The sequence below is a fragment of the Cervus elaphus genome, chromosome 13 (assembly GCF_910594005.1).
Source record: "Cervus elaphus chromosome 13, mCerEla1.1, whole genome shotgun sequence".
Classification (NCBI taxonomy): domain Eukaryota; kingdom Metazoa; phylum Chordata; class Mammalia; order Artiodactyla; family Cervidae; genus Cervus; species Cervus elaphus.
The window spans coordinates 27,784,266-27,806,397 of NC_057827.1; the positions used below are offsets into that span (position 1 = coordinate 27,784,266).

A 22,132-nucleotide genomic window follows, 5' to 3' on the forward strand; every position below is an offset into this window, starting at 1 on the left:
GCACAGGCTCCAGGGCACATGAGCCCTAGTACTTGTGGCATATGGGTTTAGCTGCGCCACTGCACCTGAAATCTTCCTAGACCAGGAATCGAACCCATGTCTCCTGCATTGGCAGGTGGATTCTTAACCACTGGACCATCAGGGAAGTCCAGGAAAACTTTTAAGATTTGTTCTTACAGACATGAAGTTTCTTATAGATATAAAGAGCTAGAACCAACAGGACCTGGTAGTTGACCAGATGCAGGGAGAAAGGAGACCCTAGGATGACTCTTGGGCTTCCAGATGAAATGACTTGTGGGAGATGCTCATCTCATTCAGCTTCAAAAGCATCCTCAATGCCATCCCTGAGGTGAGATGCTCAGTGATGTTGGGTACTGAATTCCAGCAGTGCCTAGATTACAGCTAAGATAAAGGGAGCAAATTGGTGGTCCCAGGAGGAATCTGGCCTGTGGGTCTGATTCATCTAACTATAATTGTGTAGTTTACCACCAAAAAAGGAATTATTCATAATGTTTAAAAATATGGAGATTTCACATAAAAATCTAGATTTCTGACCTCTCAGGAAAAGGAAAGAGAAAATCAGTACAGGACTTACATCCCAACATGGTAATAATTCAAACAAAGCATGGCCACAGAGTTTGTAAGGGGCATGTGCCCTCTAATTTGTCCCCATTCAGCCACTACGAGGATTCACACTATGTGCCTTATCCCCAGGGTTGCAACTGGGAGTTTGCCAGTAACGAATGACTGTCGTTGTGAAGGTAATCAGTTGACATGTGTGTTTGTAACTGATGTCAGATTGTTCAGTCTTGCTACAGAACATGTTTTAGTGAGTAAAAAATATACACACAAATTACTTAAAAATGGGCTTCCCAGGTGGTGCTGCTGGTAAAGAATCTGCCTGCCAATGCACACAGGAGACACGGGTTTGATCCCATCAGGAATATCCCCTTGGAGATGGAAACGGCAACCCACTCCAGTATTCTTGCCTGGAGAATCCCATCAATAGAGGAGTCTGGTGGGCCACAGTCATGGGACCTCAAAGAGTCAGACATGACTGAGCACAACTTAAAAAAGAAGAATGCTTTGTTGTCTTCATTGGAGACTGAGTCCAGCAATGTGCTCACAGAAGTAGAGTTTAAGAAGTTATTCCATGGTGCTTAATGTCTAAACTCTACTCTCCTTAAATCCCTGGGCTTTGTCTCTGGGGTATTTCACTAATATAACGTATTAGTGTATTTAAGAAACTCAAATAAAAATTCCCAAAGTGCAGACAAATCATATTCTGGAATTCACCTGTGTTATCACTAACACAGGACATCATAGTCCCCAGAGAGCCCATACCAGGAATTACACAGACCACCTCCCCACTACACCCCTACACAATCCCATATTAAGGATGAGAACATCTAGGCTATTTTTTCCATGAGTGCAATGTTCCTGGCCACTACACAAGTCAAAAAACAATCATAACCTCCAACTGTAGCAAGAGACATAAATATAAGTGACCCCATACAATAGGGTTTGGTTTAGTTTTGACTGTATTTTTGGTTAAAAAGAAATTCCTAAATACAAAGCTACTTTATATGAAGAAAGAGTTGATAGATATTATTGATAATACTTTGGTAAGTTGGGGGAGAGTGGATACATGTCTATGTATGGCCGAGTCCCTTTGCTGCTCACCTGAAACTGTCACAATATTGTTAATTGGTTATACCCTAATACAAAATGTTTTTGGTGTTAAAAACAAATAAATAGAAATAATTTTTTTAAAAAAAAGATTCTTGAAGGGGAAGAAATAAGATAATATTTTGGTGAGTCATCCTGAAGCACGTACAGCACAACAACAGGTAAGACTGAATAGAGACGAAAACCAAAGGTTGCCAAATATAAAAGTCTGATGGAGAGTAATGGCGGGCTAGGTGACCAACTATCCCACGGAGAACAACTAGAAAAGAAAAAATGTCCTCCATACATGAAATCAAGACATTTTCAGACAAACAAAAACAAGAGAGAATTCACCATTGGCAGACCAGTCCTGAAGAAAATATGAAAAGGTGTTTTTAGAGGACTTCCCTGGCAGTTAAGAATCCGCCTTTCAAGCTGGGGATGCAGGTCTGATCCCTGGTGGAGGAGCTAAGATCCCACATGCTGAGGGGCCACTAAGCCCTCGCACTGCGCCTACTGAGCATACCAGCATAACCACAGAGACGCCCGCAACACAGACCCCACGTGCCGCAGCTGAGGCCCATGCGGACACACATAAACACATTTTTAAAGGTGTTTCTAGGGTTAAAGGGAACTTGGAGATGTGGAAAGAAATGTATAGCAAAAGTTAAAATGGTAAAGAAGAATGTGGGTCATTCTAAATAAAGAGCAACTATATAAAACGGCAATTATTGTGGCTTACGGTATTTAAAATATCTCTATGGCATTAACATATCTGATAACAACATCATATGAATCAGAAGCGTGATAAATGACACTAAAGTATCCTAAGGCCCTTGTATTACCTAGGAAGAGGATAAAAGGGCTATTTAATACTTGACTTTGATGAATCAAGAATACATGCTTTGCTAAATGTAGAATTACCATATGATCCCGCAATCCTACTCCCAGGCATATACTCAGATAAAATTATAATTCGAAAAGATACATGCCCCCATATGTTCATAGCAGCACTCTTCACACAGCCAAAACATAGAAACAATCTAGATGTCCACTGACAGATAAAAGGATAAAGAAGATATGGTACATATGTACAATGGAATATTACTTGGCCACAAAAAAGAATGAAATAATGCCATCTGCAGCAACACAGATGCAACTAGAGATTAACATACTAAGTGAAGTCAGAACAAGAAAGACAAATAACATATGGTATCACTTACACATGGAATCCAAACTATGGCACAAATGAACCCATCTATGAAACAGAAACAGACTCACAGACATAGAGAACAGACTCATGGTTGCCATGGTGGGGAGATGTGGGGGAGGGAAGGACTGGAAGTTTGGGACTAGCAGATGCAAACTTATATATAAGTTAGTATTGTTGTTGTTGTTTGGTCGCCCAGTTGTGTCCAATTCTTTGTGACCCCATGAACTACAGCACACCAGGCTTCTCTGTCCCTCACTATCTCCCTAAGTTTGCTCAAACTCAAGTCCACTGAGTCAGTGATGGCATCCAACCATCTCATACTCTGTCATCCCCTTCTCCTCTTGTCCTCAGTCTTTCCCAGCAACAGGGTCTTTGCCAGTGAGTCAGCTCTTTGCATCAGGTGGCCAAAGTATTGGAGCTTCAGCTTCAGCATCAGTCCTTCCAATGAATATTCAGGGTTAATTCCCTTTAGGATTGACTGGTGTAAATTTATATATATACAATAAAAATTGGAAAGCAAGTGGAGGAGACTTGCAAGAAAGTCAAGTAATATTGACTAAAAATTAAACATGAAATTTTAAAACATAATAACTCCACCCTCCCAAAGTTTTTCATAATCTTTTGCCATATTCTAAGAGATATCTTTGAGGAAATAATTTATTATTATTCTGTGAAAGAACTTTCATCCCAAGTTTGGCAAGTCCTTCAATTTCACATTTCCTTATCATCTATTAAATTCACAAAATTAAATAATTTTAATATAAAATGGCATGCATCATGTGATGGCACTGTTATAGAATTATGTAGATTTATATATCCTATTCAAACTCCTATTTGTACATGTGTTTGAAAATGTCTAGAAATGCTATTTACAAAGTATGAGCACTAGTTATTTCTAGAAAATGGATTATAGGGTGATTTGTAGTTTTCTATAATACTGCCGGAGTTTAAAATAACAAAAGATAATTTTAGTGTTAATTATTTTGATAAACAAATAAATCCAACCTGCATTCAAAGAAGTCATTCCACTGTGGCTTCAAAACCCAAGGCAATTCAGGATCTCCCTAGTGAATGCTTGCCAAAAGGCCTTCATTGGAGGCTGGCATTCCTGTGAGCAATATTTATGGAAACTGCCTCAGGGCATCTAGACGCTGTGTGAACAAGGTACACAGTCCAAGGCTTCCAGCCTCACACATCTCAACATATATTCTAGAAATGAGACAGGCTGGGACCTGTGACCCTTTGGCGGCAGTGCTGCAGTGCTTGTACCTGACCAAACGTCTCTTCAAGTAACAAAATGCAAAGAAACTATAATAGACTAAAAATAACTGGGTGTATGCACAGCTGTGGCAAATTAAGGACCACAAGATGCAAAAAGACCAAAAAACCCCTACTGCCATTTCTGAAGAGCCTGGAGCAAAAGCAGGGTATTATGCACGCCCCCTGCACACAGCATCACCTAAGGGGTGGGCAGATCACCTAAGCCACCCCTCCAGCCCAACCACGGATATACTCCTACCCTCACCACATAAAAGGAACCAGCTTTTTGGGAAGGGAGCAAGGGAACACATTAATTCTTTTTGCTATTTCCTACAGCTACAGGAGCCCCAACAAAGTCTTGCCTGAATTTCTTGTCTGGTTTCTAGTCAATTTCTATTGATTGGGGAAGGCCAAGAACCCTGATCAATATCGGTTGGTATCAGAAGGATACTTCTCAGTTGAGTAGTTTTGTCCCCTGGGACATCTGGCAATGGAGACATTTTTGGTTGTTGCAACTAGAACAAGGAGGTTTCGACTAGCATCTAATGGACAAAGGCCAAGGATGCTGCTAAACACCCTCCACTGTATAGGACAGCACCATCCCCCCTGCTCCCAGCAAAGAATTATCTGACCCAAAATGTCAACAGTGGCAAGGATGAGAAACGCATTCATGAAGGATGCATGTCCATATGACCCAGATGCTTTACTCTCATAATGACTTATGTTGGTTAAAGTGAAAAAAATTATTTTCTAAACAAACTTAACAGGCAAGCATCATTAATACCCTCAACCTTCAGCTAAGTCTTAACAATGCAAAATGCTTACTTTCACTCCCTACACTGGAACAAAATAATACCCTGCATATGTATAACACTTCTAACCATTTTAAAGCAGGTTCATGAAGATTATATACTCTCTTGCCCTACATTAAGAACCGCAGAATCATCGTAAAAAGCTCTTAATTTCAACATACCTCAAACCATATTCAAAGCCTTCAAATTTGACAATCCACAGTAGACTTTTCTTTCCAAGGGCAAAAAATAAGCATAGACTTTCATGTTTAATGATATCAAGTTTTTAAAAAATTCCTTTTTGACTTCTCTCAGTGATTTACTTCCATCCATGGTTAGCCATTGCACATAGAAAAACACAGGTTTTGTGCCAACAACTCATCAAGAATATTACCCAGACCACATTGGAGGGACATAGGCTTGAAACAAACTCCCACAAGAAATATTATTTGACAGCCATGAAAGTAAGTAGTAAAAGAAACCAACATGTTGTTTTTATCCCATGCCTCTCCTTCTGGGATCAGCTGAATATCTGCATGCTCTGGGCCACCACGGTCACCCCAGGTAAAGAAAGAAAACTGAGACATTGTGCATATCTGAGACTGGTGACTCTGAGACTGGAAGAGATGACAGCAAAATCCCAGTTCCTTCACTAGAACTTGTGGTCTCTGGTGGTCCATGGTAAAAAATCCACAGGCTCAGTACCTGAGCCTGGAAGATCCCACATGCCGTGGACCAATGAAGCCCATGCTCCACAACAAGAGAAAGTACCACAAAGAAAAGACTGTGCACTGCAACTAGAGAGCAGCCTCTGCTCGCCACAACCAGAAAAAAGCCCTAGCAGCAACAAAGATCCAGCACAGTCAAGAGTAAATAAATAAATAAATAAAGATTTTAAAGGAAGGACTGGGAACTTCCCTGGTGGTCTAGTGGTTAAGACCCCATGATGCCAATGCCAGGGGCCCGGGTTCAATCCCTGTTCAGGGAACTAGATCACACATGCCACAACTAAAGGTCCCACATGTCGCAACTAACAGCTGGCACTGTCAAGTAAATTAATTTAAAAAAAAGAAAAAAAAATAAAATAAAATAAAAGAAAAGAAAAAGAACAAGGGAGGATAACTACTCCTCAGCCTGGGAGGCCAGGAGTGTTTTCTGGGGAGGTATCACTTGAGCTGAATCTTTATGGTGTGCAGGAATTTAGGAAGCCTAAAGAGTGAACTGCTGCTGCTGCTGTGCTCTGTCATGTCCCACTCTTTGCGATCCCACGAACTATACCCACCAGGATCCTCTGTCCACAGGATTCTCCAGGCAAGAATACTGGAGTCTGTTGCCATTTCCTACTCCATGGGACCTTCCCAACTCAGGGATCAAACTTGTGGAGAAAGGAGGAAATATTTGCATAAATTCTAGACAGTTGTATGCAGAGTTATCAAAGGAATATGGTAACATCTAGATGACTTTATTTTTTGGGGCTCCAAAATCACTGCATATGGTGATTGCAGCCATGAAATTAAAAGACACTTACTCCTTGGAAGGAAAGTTATGACCAACCTAGACAGCATATTAAAATGCAGAGACATTACTTTGTCAACAAAGGTCCATCTAGTCAAGGCTATGGTTTTTCCAGTACTCATGTGTGGTTTTTCCAGTAGTCATGAGAGTTGGACTATAAAGAAAGCTGAGCACCAAAGAATTGATGCTTTTGAGCTGTGGTGTTGGAGAAGACTCTTGAGAGTCCCTTGGACGGCAAGGAGATCCAACCAGTCCATCCTAAAGGAGATCAGTCCTGGGTGTTCATTGGAAGGACTGATGTTGAAGCTGAGACTCCAATACTTTGGTCAACTGATGTGAAGAACTGACTCATTTGAAAAGACCCTGATGCTGGGAAAGATTGAGGGCAGAAGAAGGGGATGACAGAGGATGAGATGGTTGGATGGCATCACAGACTCAATGGAAATGGGTTTGGGTGGACTCCGGGAGTTGGTGATGGACAGGGAGGCCTGCGTGCTGCGGTTCATGGGGTCGCAAAGAGTCAGACACAACTGAGTGACTGAACTGAACTGAGAGATCTGTTATCATCTCAGTTGATTTTTATCTACTTCTTTAATATGACCTTATGTTTACACTAGCCTCATTTCAAGTGCTTGCTATATACACACGTGGATACTGGCCATCACATTAGACAATGCATATATAGAAATATAATAGAACAAGAAGTTCTATTAGATATCAGTGGTATAAATAATTGTTGAAAATATGGTCACACAATTGAAAGCAAAACCAAAAACTTTTTTGGAAAATAAAGTTTGCATGTGTGTGTATGTATACACACACGTATGGATTTAAAATACAATCTTATGTTAAATAAATCTTATGAATCTTATGTTAAATAAATCTTATGAATCTTATGTTAAATATTTTATTTGATCATGAGTTTAATTAACTTAAAAAATATCCAGTGGTAATTTTTAATAATAGAACTTCAACTTTCAAAGTCATCAAAGATGATGAACTCAAGTAAAATATGATCTGTACAGCAAAGTACCAAGAATAAAGAAACATATCCCAAATTTTGGCTTTCCCAAAAAATATGAATATGATAAAGAAGTAAACAAAAAGTAACAGAAAAGAGAGTAAGTATTAATAAAATTGGGCACTTGGTTTTCAGCATTTTAATTTCTTTATATCCTATGTAATTGGTTCTGTTTTCCACAATGTTAGTTTTGCTCTTCGCTGCTTCTCGTGCTACCTAAATCCTGTTATTGCATCATCTGTTTATATTCTTTCTTTAACTCTGAAGCTCCCTTTTCATCTAATTTTGTGTTTCCATACACTCAAGTGTTTTCTTCAATTTTATCAACAGCTTAAGAAAATGTTATTTAAACTGTATTTGTTTCCTGCAATAAACTACCTTCTAAATATTCCTGCTTTGGAATATAATTTTGTGTTCTGAGGCAGAGTTTTTTTCATATTTCTCATGTTATTATTGTTGACTTTTACTTATCGTACAGGGAGAAATCTCTCATAGACTGGTGATTGTCCCACAAAGTTATGGGGTAGATTCTTGTTGAGTGGACAGATTCTCATTTCTTACCTGGACACTACAGGCAAATTTCTTATATCTAGGCTTAGGTGATGAATGAGGAATAGGTAGTGAATCAAGACTGAAAGTGGAAGGGAGGGGGTTGGAGGGAGAATCAAGATAGAGGGGATATATGTATACGTAAGTTGATTCACTTTGTTGTACAACAGACACTAACACAACCTTATAAAGCAATTATACTCCAATAATAAAATAATAAAGTAACTTAAAAATGTTTAAAACTAAAAGCAACCCCAAAGAGAGAATATCAGCTCTGTAGTTTCTCCTCTACATTCACTAGAGACACTGCATCAAAGAATGATGTTTCCAGATGCTGTTTCCTGCCCATACCAGTCTCCACACCACATCAAGTGACCTTGCCAGCACAGCTGCTCACCTTCTTAGAAAGGACCCAAACATGCTGGGGAAAACCCACTTCAGAGAAAGGCACAAATACCCACAGGTTTTTGTTCCATCCGGCTCCTTTTGAGCTTGATATTCCTGAACCAAGAGCTTCCAAGTATTAACTCACGACAGCCAACAAGATTCCAGGAGCAATCACGTCCATCTCCCTGTCATCTATCTGAGACTTAATTTCAAGGTCACTTTAAATTTGACTCTTTTTCTAACCTACTGGATGATCCCCAGCATTTAGTTATGTCAGTATACGTCTTTCCTTTTTCCCCATAATAATATAAAATGCCCAAATCCTCAAAGATCTTGAAATTACATTCATCAGTAATTCAGAGCTACAATCCAAGGTAACTTGCATGAGTACCAAGTCACTTCAGTCATGTCTGACTCTTTGCAACCCTGTGAATGGTAGTCTGCCAGGCTCCTCTGTCCATGGGATTCTCCAGGCAAGAATACTGGAGTGGGTTGCCATCTCCTTCAGAGGATCGTCTGACCCAGGGATCGAACCTGCATCTCTTGGGTCTCCTGGACTGGTAGGTAGATTCTTTTACCACTAGCACCACCTGGGAGTCCTCTAGTTAATTGAGCCCTTCAGTTTGCAGCTCAATTGTCACTTTCTCAGAGGAACATTACCTGACTGTCTGTCTCATCAACTAGACTGTAAGCTCCATAAAATTTGGTATTTGTTCTGGTTTCATCTCCCAGTGCATCTCCAGCACTTGCATGGTACCTGACATACAACAGGAACTTAATGAAAGTATTTATTAAATGAATGCATGAATCAATAATTTATTTAATAAATGCATAGAGATGATACTTTCAATCTAATGTATTTGGGGGGGAGAGATAATAAATCAAGGAATTAAAATGTCTCTAGTACAGAAAAATTTCTCTAGGAACCATTTTGAAAGAGAAGTGGGCCAGAGCCCTGAGCAGTGAATTTCTCTCTTTTGTTTATTGACTGAAATTTGTTCTTCCCTAAAGTAGCCAAAGAATTGAAGCTTTTGAATTGTAAAACAGAGAAGACTCTTGAGAGTCTCTTAGACTGCAAGGAGATCGAACTAGACAATCCTAAAGGAAATCAACCCTGAATATTCATTGGAAGGACTGATACTGAAGCTCCAACACTTTGGCCCCCTGATGTGAAGAGCCAGCTCATCGGAAAGACCCTAATGCTGGAAAAGATTGAGGGCAGGACGAGATGGGGTTGACAGAGGATGAGATGGTTGGATGGCACCCCTAACTCAATGGACATGAGTTTAAGCAAATTCCAGGAGACTGAACAACTGAGAGCGTGCACGCGTGTGCATGCACACACACACACACAGGAAGATAGTGGAGGACAGAGGAGATGGCATACCACAGTCCATGGAGTTGCAAAGAGTCAGACATGACTTAGCAACTGAACAACAACAAAGTAGCTGTTGATTCTGGTCATGACACCAAGCTATTCCACAGAACCCACAAGAGAGAAAAGAAACCAAACATGTACTACCCAAGTTCTCAGCAAGTGTGGGCCCAAACTGGCTCATTTTTGCCAGTGTTAGGCCTCTTTTCATTACTATTTAAGCAGAAGCTTAAGGGAAACTAATTCTGTCTTCTGTGGAGCTGCGTTGAGTTAGCAGCTGTGTTGTAATTGATAAAGAAACAAAACCCTCAGGCTTGTAATAGCTGATACCTGATGCTGGTTCAGCTTGAATCCATAATCCATTGGCTTCAAAAGTTGTGTGGAAATATGGGGATTTGGAAGGTCATGAAAGTGGAGGACCCAATTAATATCTGAACATCCAAACTGAAGCCTCCAGAAGTCTGGTTTTACATTAAACAAGCCTTCCACATCTTTCCCAAGGACACAATGAAGGAACATGAAGAGGGATAACTTTAATGTGGAATCACAAACTGTTAGAGCTGGAAAGGGCCCTCAGCTTATCATGTTTACAGATGGTGAAACAAAGGACCAAGAGGAAAAACTACACAGTCAATCTAGTGACAGAGGTCTTGCAACTCTGCTTGCAACTCAAGACTCTTCCTCACTAAGCACAAAGCCCACTTTCATGAATGGTTAGTCAACTGCCATCCTCCCATCTTTTCCCTTCTCCACTATGCATCCTAAACAGCTAAGCCAGATATGTCCCTTTAAAACATCGCTTCACTTCCTGACTTATTTTCTGACTTACTTCACTCTATATGGTAGACTCTAGGTCCAACCACATTTCTAGAAATAATCCAATTTCATTTCTTTTTATGGCTGAGCAATATTCCATTGTATATGTCTTCTTTACCCATTCTTTATCCATTTCTCTGTCAATGGACATTTAGGTTGCCTCCAGGTCTTGGCTATTGTAAATAGTGCTGCAGTGAACACTGGGGAACAACAGACTGATACAAAATTGGGAAAGGAGTGTGTCAAGGTTGTATACTGCTACCCTGCTTATTTAACTTATATGCAGAGTGCATCATGCAAAATGCTGGGCTGGATGAAGCACAAGCTGGATTGCAAGGAGAAATATCAATAACTTCGGATATGCAGATGACACCACCCTTATGGTAGAAAACAAAGAGGAACTAAAGAGCCTCTTGATGAAAGTGAAAGAGGAGAGTGAAAAAGCTGGCTTAAAACTCAACATTCAAAAAACGAAGATCATGGCATCCTGTCCCATTACTTCATGGCAAACAGATGGGGAAACAATGGAAACAGTGACACTTTATTTTCCTGGGCTCCAAAATCACTGCAGATGGTAACTGCAGCCATGAAATTAACAGATGCTTCCTCCCTGGAAGAAAAGCTATGACCAACCTAGACAGCATTTTAAAAAGCAGAGACATTACTTTGCCAATCAAGGTCCATCTAATCAAAGCTATGGTTTTCCCAGTAGTCATGTATGGATAAGAGAGTTGGACCATAAAGCTGAGCACCGAACAATTGTTGCTTTTGAACTATGGTGTTGGAGAAGATTCTTGAGAGTCCCTTGGACTGCAAGGAGATCAGACCAGTCCACCCTAAAGGAAATCAGTCCTGAATATTCACTAGAAGGACTGATGATGAAGCTCCAATACTCTGGTCACCTGATATGAAGAACTGACTCATTGGAGAAGATGCTGCGAGAGATTGAAGGCAGGAGAAGGGGATGACAGAGGATGAGGTGGTTGGATGGCTTCACCAACTCAATGCACATGAATTTGAGCAACTCCAGGAGTTGGTGATGGCCAGGGAAGCCTGGTGTGCTGCAGTCCATGGGCTCACAAAGAGTGGGATGCAACTGAGCGTCTGAACTAAACAGAACATTTTGGTGCATGTGCATTTTTGAGTTATGGTTCTCTCAGGGTATGGTGCAGTGGTAAAGGATCTGCCTGCTAATGTAGGATATACAAGAGTTGCATGTTCAATGCATGTTCAATCCCTAGGTTGGGAAGATCCCCTGGAGTAGGAAATGGCAGCCAACTCCAGTATTCTTGTCTGGGAAATTCCATGGACAGAAGAGCCTGGTGGGCTACAGTCCATGCAGTCGCAGAGTCAGACACGGCTGAGTGACTGAACACACACACACACATACACACATACACTCTCTCTCTCTCTCACACACACACACACACCACAGGGTATATACCAGTAGTGGGATTGCTGGGTCATATGGTAGTTGTATTATATATTAGTGAATATATGTGGAATTAAGAAAAATGGTACTGATGAACCTATTTGCAGGGCAGGAATAGGGATCAGATAAAGAGAATGGACTTGTGGACACAATAGGGGAAGAGAAAGTGGGATGAGTTGGGAGAGTAGGATTAACACATATACATCACCATGTGTAAAACAGAGAGCTAGTGGGCAGCTTCTCTACAGCATAGGGAACTCAGCTCAGTATTCTGTGATAACTTGGGGGATAGGGAGAGGTCTAAGAGGGAGGGGATATATGTATACATATAGCTGATTCACTTCACTGTCCTGCAGAAATTAACACATCATAAAGCCATTATACACCAATAAAAAAAGAATTAAAAATATCATTTCACATCTGTCACACACACTTACTCTTCAACAATTTAGTATATTCCTACTAGCCACAAGACAAAATCCAAAGTCTTCAGCTTGTTCATCAAGACCCTCCACCTTCTACCCTCCTACCAGCATTCCCACATCACCTTTCTCTATATGTACCAGCCACTACAGGCCAATTTTTCTGGTCATCACTCATCATCGACCTGGCCATGCACACATTTGCTTATGCCATTCCCCTTATGGTGACACACTCATGCATGCTTGCTAAGTTGCTTCTGTCATGTCCTACTCTTTATGACCCCATGGACTGTAGCCTGCCAGTCATGGGATCCTCTGAAGACTCCTCTGTCCATAAGCTTCTCCAGGAAAGAATACAGGAGGGGGTTGCCATGCCCTCCTCCAGGGGATCCTCCCCACCCAGAGATTGAACCAGTCTGGTGCCAGGGAGTCTGCGTCCACCAGATCTGATGACCACCCCACCGCAAGCTGCCCTTATCCATCTAGGGTGACCCAGAGTCTGAAATAGGAGCCACTTCTCCATCCTTGAAACAGCCAAGCAAAACTATCCCTTTTGTTTCCTTCTCACGGAGAACAATGGATGTTTGGGAGCCATGGGTTTGCCTTAAAACAAAACAGGATCATAATAATCCTTAGGAAGTGGACAAAAAATAAACAAAAGCCCATTTTGAGCAGTTAGAGCCAAGGCTTGAATTTTGTGATATATGAGCATGTTCTGAAAAGGAAGGAGGAATCTTTTTATTCGCCAGGAGAAATCTTAAAAGCTAACACTGGAGAAAGTCCTCCTGCCAAGGTCACTGCCACTACTGCTCTGGGAAGGGAAAAGCCTTCTTTCACAGCATCCAGCCTTCCCTTCCACGTGTGGACAGATCTGGCTGGGGCACCTGACAGGAAATATAACGCGTGGGAAATGGAAAAAGTTACTGAGACCATTTCTCCTGCCAGGGCATAAAGAGTCCAACGTGGGGACACTACTACTGGTTTGAAGTGCCAAATAATGAAATGTTGTTTCAACACTCTTTCCAAACTAGGGAAGAGGAAGCGAAAGATGAACAGCAGAGGAAAGCAAAACAGGAAAAGGTTGCAAGGGGAGAATCAGGGAAGCAGAATGACCACAACCAGCTCTTAGCGGACAAGAGTTTCAGATGCTTGCAGCAAGAGGGCAGCCCAATACTTCCTTAAAGAACTTCACTTCCAAATGACACCAAGACCACATTATCCAGGCAGCATCCTTTGAAACCCAATCTAGACTGTCACTTCTGCAAGTTTTGGACATTTTCTTGGTGTCCAAACACAGACAAAGTATGAGAAAGTTCCAGCCCTTTAATTATCCCTCAGAAAATTCCATAACAGAGCTCTGTTTGACATTATTGAAAATTATTTATCCCATTAGATGTTAAGTAAGGGAAATTCCTATTTTACTTCACTTATTAGAAAAATGATAAACTACTTTAAACCTGAAGTGTACTGTCTTCATCTGAGGTTAGCTTCATATAAACACCCTTGTAAATATCATTCACATTACACAATGCTCTTCATAAAATGACCCTGGTTACTGGATAATAGTCAGAAGCAAGGACTTAAAAGTGAAATAGACTTTAATTGATGTACTGTCACCCAGGAGCCTTTGGCTTTGGTCTCAATCTAAACTTTCCCATGGGTATAAATAATACTAAGACACTAAGACTCATCCCCAATATCCATGTCTTCCTCCTTTTTGAAAAAAGATTATTTGATGTGGACCATTTAAAAAGTCTTTATTGAATTTGTTATGATATTGTTTTTCTTTAAAAAAAATTTTTTTTGGCCCCAAGGCATGTGGGACCTTAGCTCCCCAACCAGGGACTGAACCTACGTCCCCTGCATTGGAAGGTAGATCCTTAACCACTGGACCACCAGGGAAGTCCCAGATCCATTATTATTATATACATTAATTATTACATGACTGAAATACAGCACTTTTAATAACCTTTTAATAATCTCCTCACACGATTATAAAATTGTGTGTTATGTTTTCAGACTAGTGTTAATTAGACTCTAGTAACTCATATCTACGTTTTAATCAGTTTCCCTTGCCCCCAACATAATAGGCAAAGAAATTAGATAGTTGTAAACATCAAACTCACTACAAATGTATATGCTTTTCTTTAGGGAAACAAATGAGTATATCATTCAAAAGGCAAAGGAAAGCACACTTTTTTAAAAAGGTACTAAAATCAAAAGAGGGTGATGTTAGATTCCTGATTTCACTCATTTAAATTGAAGGCAAATGGACACAAGGGTAGAAGAGATAAAAATGGAGTGATGAGGGAACCAACTCTTACCCAAAGGGAGATGATACAGGTAAAGTTAGAATGTAAGGACAGTTACAACACCATAGAAGAGTTAAAAACTAAGTACAAACAGCAACAAACAGAACAGAAAATACATAAATAAAAATCCCATAATCAGCAGGCAAATATTAAGGCATCTCCCAGAATGCTGATGAAAAGGATAAGGAAATTCAAACAAGACAGTAAATAATACATGTGGAGATCAAAGAATAATGTTCTAATACATGGCTTGTGTTTTTAACTGTATAGAAGGAAACTTTTCTGAGATAAAGACAGATTGCCACACAAAGATTGCAGAGGTTCATTTCAGGCAAAATCATGGAAAAGAACCACACACATAAACACATTCAGACCAATTATCTGAAGTACAAAGATTTAGAACTAATCCTACAAGCTTCCAGACAGGAGAAACATACTTGATTACAAACTAAGGAAAATCCTTCTAGCCAAGAATGACTTTATTATTTTTATGTTATCCATTTTGTTTTTCTTAATTTTGTGTTATTTCTCCTTTGTTTCTTTTTTTTTTGCTAAGACTTATCAGAGTTTTATTCATGTTATTGCTGCTTTTTTCCAAATAACTATGTTTAAATTTAGCCTTTCAAGTGTTTTTAACTATTCTAATGAAGAAAATTCTGCTTTCACTTAGATTAACTTTTTTTTCTAAATTCCTTAGGTATATTTTGCTTTCCTATTGTCAGGAGTTGAATGTTTGTTCAGTTCCTTTCTATTCATGCTTCCTTATGAAATTTCCTTTAATTATAGCTTAAGCTGTATATTTTAACATAAGGCATTCTTTTTATTTTTCATTTTCATTATTTTCCATATAACCCACAATCATGGATTTTATTTCACCTTACATCCGGTAATCATTGGCTTAGCAAAGAGGCCTGTTTCATTTTGCATATGACTGGACTTATTTCATTTCTACTTTTTTTACATATTCTGTTTTATTGCATTGTGATAAAAATGTAGTATATAGTTTAATATGGGTAATTTGCTGACTTTTCTTTGTGAGCTAGTATATGGAAATATTTTTGAACTTATGCCTGGGTTTCTTTTTTCTAAGATATGCTTTCTGTTTGGAAAGCGTATGGTTGAATATACATCTATTAGAGTAACTATGTTGAGTATATCTCAATTTATATAACCTTACTGATTTCATTTCACTTTCAATAGTTCTTGAGTTGATTTTCTTAAATGTTTAGATCATAATTTCTTCAAATAATTATAGTTTTGTCTCATCTTTTATAGTCTTTGTAACACTTTTCTTACGGCATTAGCTCTGTATTCTCATTTAATACACAGAATTTTTATATGGTTCTATTATTCCTTCCTTATTTCAATAAGATGTTTTAAAACTAATAGGATACTAACTAACAATATTCACAAAGAAATTTTCCTTATGGTATTACTGAACTGAAAAAAATTGATTGGTATTCTGGTGCTGCAGTGGCTATGAGGAGATACCCCACATCCAAGGGAAAGGAGAAGCCCCAGCAAGACTCCTTGTCTAACTCAATGAAACTATGAGCCATGCCGTGTAGGGCTACCCAAGACAGATGGGTCATGGTGGAGAGTTCTGAAAAAACATAGTCCACTGGAGAAGGGAATGGCAAACCACTTCAGTATTCTTGCCTTGAGAAACCCATGAACAGTATGAAAAGGCAAAAAGATAGGACACTGAAAGATGAACTCCCCATGTCAGTAGGTGCCCAATATGCTACTGGAGATCAGTGGAGAAATAACTCCAGAAAGAATGAAGAGAGAGAGCCAAAGCAAAAACAACACCCAGTTGTGGATGTGACTGGTGATAGAAGTAAAGTCCGATGCTGTGAAGAGCAATATTGCATAGGAACCTGGAATGTTAGGTCCATGAATCAAGGCAAATTGGAAGTAGGCAAACAGGAGATGGCAACAGTGAACATTGACATTTTAGGAATCAGCGAACTAAAATGGACTGGAAGGGGTTAATTTAACTCAGATGACCATTATATCTACTACTGTGGGCAAGAATCCCTTAGAAGAAATGCAGAACCCTCAGAGTCAACAAAAGAGTCCGAAATGCAGTAGTTGAATGCAATCTCAAAAACGACAGAATGACCTCTGTTCATTTCCAAGGCAAACCATTCAATATCACAGGAATCCAAGTCTATGCCCCGACCAGTAATGCTGAAGAAGCTGAAGCTGAACGGTGCTATGAAGACCTACAAGACCTTCTAGAACCAACACCCAAAATACATGTCCTTTTCATTATAGGGGACTAGAATGCAAAAGTAGAAAGTCAGGAAACACCTGGAGTAACAGGCAAATTTGGTCTTGGAGTATGGAATGAAGCAAGGCAAAGGTTAATAGAGTTTTGCCAAGAGAACACACTGGTCATAGCAAATACCCTTTTCCAACAACACAAGAGAAGACTCTACACATGGACATGACCAGATAGTCAACACCAAAATCAGACTGATTATATTCTTTGCAGCCAAAGATGGAGAAGCTCTATACAGTCAGCAAAAACAAGACCGGGAGCTGACTGTGGCTCAGATCATGAACTCCTTATTGCCAAATTGAGACTGAAATTGAAGAAAGTAGGGAAAACCATTAGACCACTCAGGTATGACCTAAATCAAATCCCTTATGATTATACAGTGAAAGTGAGAAATAGATTTAAGGGACTAGATCTGATAGACAGAGTGTCTGAAGAACTATGGACGGAGGTTCGTGACATTATACAGGAGGCAGTGATCAAGCCAATCCCCAAGAAAAAGAAATGTAAAAAGGCAAAATGGTTGTCTGAGGAGGCCTTACAAATAGCTGTGAAAAGAAGAGAAGCAAAAGGCAAAGGAGGAAAGGAAAGATATGCCCATTTGAATGCAGAGTTCCAAAGAATAGCAAGGAGAGATAAGAAAGCCTTCCTCAGCCATCAATGCAAAGAAATAGAGGAAAACAATAGAATGGGAAAGACTAGAGATCTCTTCAAGAAAATTAGAGATACCAAGGAAAAATTTCATGCAAAGATGGGCACAATAAAGGACAGAAATGGTATGGACCTGACAGAAGCAGAAAATATTAAGAAGAGGTAGAAAGCATATACAGAGGAACTGTACAAAAAAGATCTTCAAAACCCAGATAATCATGATGGTATTGATCACTCACCTAGAGTCAGACATCCTGGAATGTGAAGTCAAGTGGGCCTTAGGAAGCATCACTACGAACAAAGCTAGTGGAGGTGATGGAATTCCAGTTGAGCTATTTCAAATCCTGAAAAATGACGCTGTGAAAGTGCTGCACTCAATATGCCAGCAAATTTGGAAAACTCAGCAGTGGCCACAGGACTGGAAAAGGTCAGTTTTCATTCGAATCCCAAAGAAAGGCAATGCCAAACTACCACACAGTTGCACTCATCTCACATGCTACTAAAGTAATGCTCAAAATTCTCCAAGCCAGGCTTCAACAGTACATGAACCATGAACTTACAGATATTCAAGCTGGATTTAGAAAAGGCAGAGGAACCAGAGATCAAATTGCCAACATCCGCTGGATCATGGAAAAAGCAAGAGAGTTCCAGAAAAATATCTATTTCTGCTTTATTGACTATGCCAAAGCCTTTGACTGTGTGGATCACAACAAACTGTGGAAAATTCTTCAAGGGATGGGAATACCAGACCACCTGACCTGCCTCTTGAGAAATCTATATGCAGGTCAGGAAGCAACAGTTAGAACTGGACATGGAACAACAGACTGGTTCCAAATAGGGAAAGGAGTATGTCAAGGCTGTATATTGTCACCCTGCTTATTTAACTTATATGCAGAGTACATCATGAGAAAAGCTGGGCTGGATGAAGCACAGCTGGAATCAAGATTGCCCGGAGAAATAACAATAACCTCAGATATGCAGATGACACCACCCTTGTGGCAGAAAGCAAAGAAGAACTAAAGTGTCTCTTGATGAAAGTGAAAGAGGAGAGTGAAAAAGTTGGCTTAAAGCTCAACATTCAAAAAACTAAGATCATGTCATCTGGGCCCATCACTTCATGGGAAATATATGGGGAAACAGTGAAAACAGTGACAGACTTCATTTTTTTGGACTCCAAAACCAGTGCAGATGGTGACTGCAGCCATGAAATTAAAAGACGCTTGCTCCTTGGAAGAAAAGTTATGACCAACCTAGACAGCATACTAAAAAAAGAGAGACATTACTTTGTCAACAAAGGTCCATCTAGTTAAAGCTATGGTTTTCCAGTAGTTGTGTATGGATGTGAGAGTTGGACCATAAAAGAAACCTGAGCACCGAAGAACTGATGCTTTTGAACTGTGGTGTTGGAGAAGACTCTTGAGAGCCCCTTGGACTGCAAGGAGATCCAGCCAGTCCATCTTAACGGAAATCAGTCCTGAATATTCATTGGAAGGACTGATGTTGAAGCTGAAACTCCAATACTTTGGCCACCTGATGCAAAGAACTGACTCACTGGAAAAGATCCTGATGCTGGCAAAGATTGAAGGCGGGAGGAGAAGGGGATGACAGAAGATGAGATAGTTGGATGGCATCACCGACTCAATGGACATGAGTTTGAGTAAACTCTGGGAGTTGGTGATGGACAGGGAGGCCTGGCATGCTGCAGTCCATAAGGCTGCAAAGAGTCAGACATGACTGAGTGACTGAACTGAACTGACTGATTCCGTGTTAAATAGGGCTTCCCTGGTGGTTCAGAGGGTAAAGAATCTACCTGCAATGCAGGAGTCCCAGGTTTGATCTCTGGGTCAGGAAGATCCCTGGAGAAAAGAATGGTAACCCACTCCAGTATTCTTGCCTGGGAAATCCCATGAACAGAGGAGCCTGGCAGGTTACAGTCCATGGGGTTGTGGAGAGTCGGACTGATAGAATAAACACATAAGTTAAATTTACCACATGCCTTCATGACAACTTTTGAGACAATGCTAAAGTTTTTTTTAATGACTAAATTTTTCATCTAATAATGACTGAAGTATAAACTATTTTTCATCCCTAGGAAAACCACATTTGGTCATGATGTATTAACCTTAAAAAAAAAAACTTCCTGGATTTCATTGAATAATATTTAGGATTTTAGACTTTGGTTCATGAGATTGAAGTATAATTTTCTTCTCTGTGCTTTCTTTGATATGTCAGTATTATACTAGTCTTTTAGAAAGCTTTCCATCTCTTTCTACACTCTAGAATAGTTTATATTACATAGGAAATACATGTTCCCTTAAATGGTTATTAGAATTCATAATAGAAAAATACCTTGATGACTTTCTAATTAACAGATAACTGGCTGCTTTTTCAACTTTTCCAATGGATATTGCTCTATTTATGCTTCCTTTTTTATTTTAGGAGTTTAAGTTTTATTTTATAATTATCCACTGTATTCAATTTTTCCATTTTATTATAAAATTATACATTGTAACTGCTCATAATTCATAATCCTTTCTATAGCTGTTACATTGCTTCTGATTATTTGTGTCTTCTTTATTCCTTAATCAGTTCAGTTCAATTCAGTTGCTCAGTCATGTCCGACTCTTTGTGACCCCGTGAAACGCAGCACCCCAGGCCTCCCTGTCCATCGCCAACTCCCAGAGCCTACCCAAACTCATGTCCATAGAGTCAGTGCTGCCATCCAACCATCTCATCCTCTGTCCTCCCCTTCTGCTCCTGCCCTCAATCTTTCCCAGCATCAGGGTCTTTGCAAATTAGTCAGCTCTTGGCATCAGGTGGCCAAAATATTGGAGTTTCAGCTTCAACATCCGTCCTTCCAATGAACACCCAGGACTGATCTCCTTTAGGATGGAATGGTTGGATCTCCATGCAGTCCAAGGGACTCTCAAGAGTCTTCTCCAACACCACAGTTCAAAAGCATCAATTCTTCGGCACTCAGCTTTCTTTATAGTCCAACTCTCACATCCATACATGACCAATGGAAAAACCATAGCCTTAACTAGACGGACCTTTGTTGGCAAAGTAATGTCTCTACTTTTTAATATGCTGTTTAGGTTGGTCACAACTTTCCTTCCAAGGAGTAAGTGTCTTTTAATTTCATGGCTGCAATCACCATCTGCAGTGATTTTGGAGCCCAAAAAATAAAGTCTGACACTGTTTCCACTGTTTCCCCATCTATTTCCCATGAAGTGATGGGACCGGCCACCATGATCTTAATTTTGTGAATGTTGAGCTTTAAGCCAACTTTTTCATTCCCCTCTTTCACTTTCATCAAGAGGCTCTCTAGTTCTTCACTTTCTGCCATAAGGGTGGTGTCATCTGGGTATCTGGCAATCTTGATTCCAGCTTGTGCTTCTTCCAGCCCAGCGTTTCTCATGATGTACTCTGCATATAAGTTAAATAAGCAGGGTGACAATATATAGCCTTGATGTACTCCTTTTCCTATTTAGAACCAATGTCCAGTTCCATGTACAGTTCTAACTGTTGCTTCCCGACCTGCACACAGGTTTCTCAAGTGACAGGTCAGGTGGTCTGGTATTCCCATCTCTTGAAGAATTTTCCACAGTTTATTGTGATTCACACAGTCAAAGGCTTTGGCATAGTCAATAAAGCAGAAATAGATATTTTTCTGGAACTTTCTTGCTTTTTCGATGATCCAGCGGATGTTGGCAATTTGATCTCTGGTTCCTCTGCCTTTTCTAAAACCAGCTTGAACATCTGGAAGTTCACAGTTCACATATTGCTGAAGCCTGGCTTGTATAATTTTGAGCATTACTTTAGTAGCGTGTGAGATGAGTGCAACTGTGCGATAGTTTGAGCATTCTTTGTCATTGCCTTTCTTTGGGATTGGAATGAAAACTGACCTTTTCCAGTCCTGTGGCCACTGCTGAGTTTTCCAAATTTGCTGGCATATTGAGTGCAGCACTTTCACAGCGTCATTTTTCAGGATTTGAAATAGCTCAACTGGAATTCCATCACCTCCACTAGCTTTGTTCGTAGTGATGCTTCCTAAGGCCCACTTGACTTCACATTCCAGGATGTCTGACTCTAGGTGAGTGATCATACCATCGTGATTATCTGGGTTGCGAAAATCTTTTTTGTACAGTTCTTCTGTGTATTCTTGCCACCTCTTCTTAATATTTTCTGCTTCTGTCAGGTCCATACCATTTCTGTCCTCTACTGAGCCCAGCTTTACATGAAATGTTCCCTTGGTATCTTTAATTTTCTTGAAGAGATCTCTAGTCTTTCCCATTCTATTGTTTTCCTCTGTTTCTTTGCACTGATCGCTGAGGAAGGCTTTCTTTTCTCTCCTTGCTATTCTTTGGAACTCTGCATTCAAATGGGAATATCTTTCCTTTTCTCCTTTGCTTTTCGCTTCCCGTCTTGTCACAGCT

At 39.9% G+C, this 22,132-nt stretch overlaps 1 protein-coding gene across 5 annotated transcripts in view; it reads right to left on the reverse strand.

Annotated features, from left to right (window-relative positions):
• ADAMTSL3 (ADAMTS like 3) overlaps positions 1–22,132 on the reverse strand; it is a 363,119-nt gene that overhangs the window by 258,276 nt on the left and 82,711 nt on the right. The gene's annotated exons all lie outside the window — the stretch shown is intronic.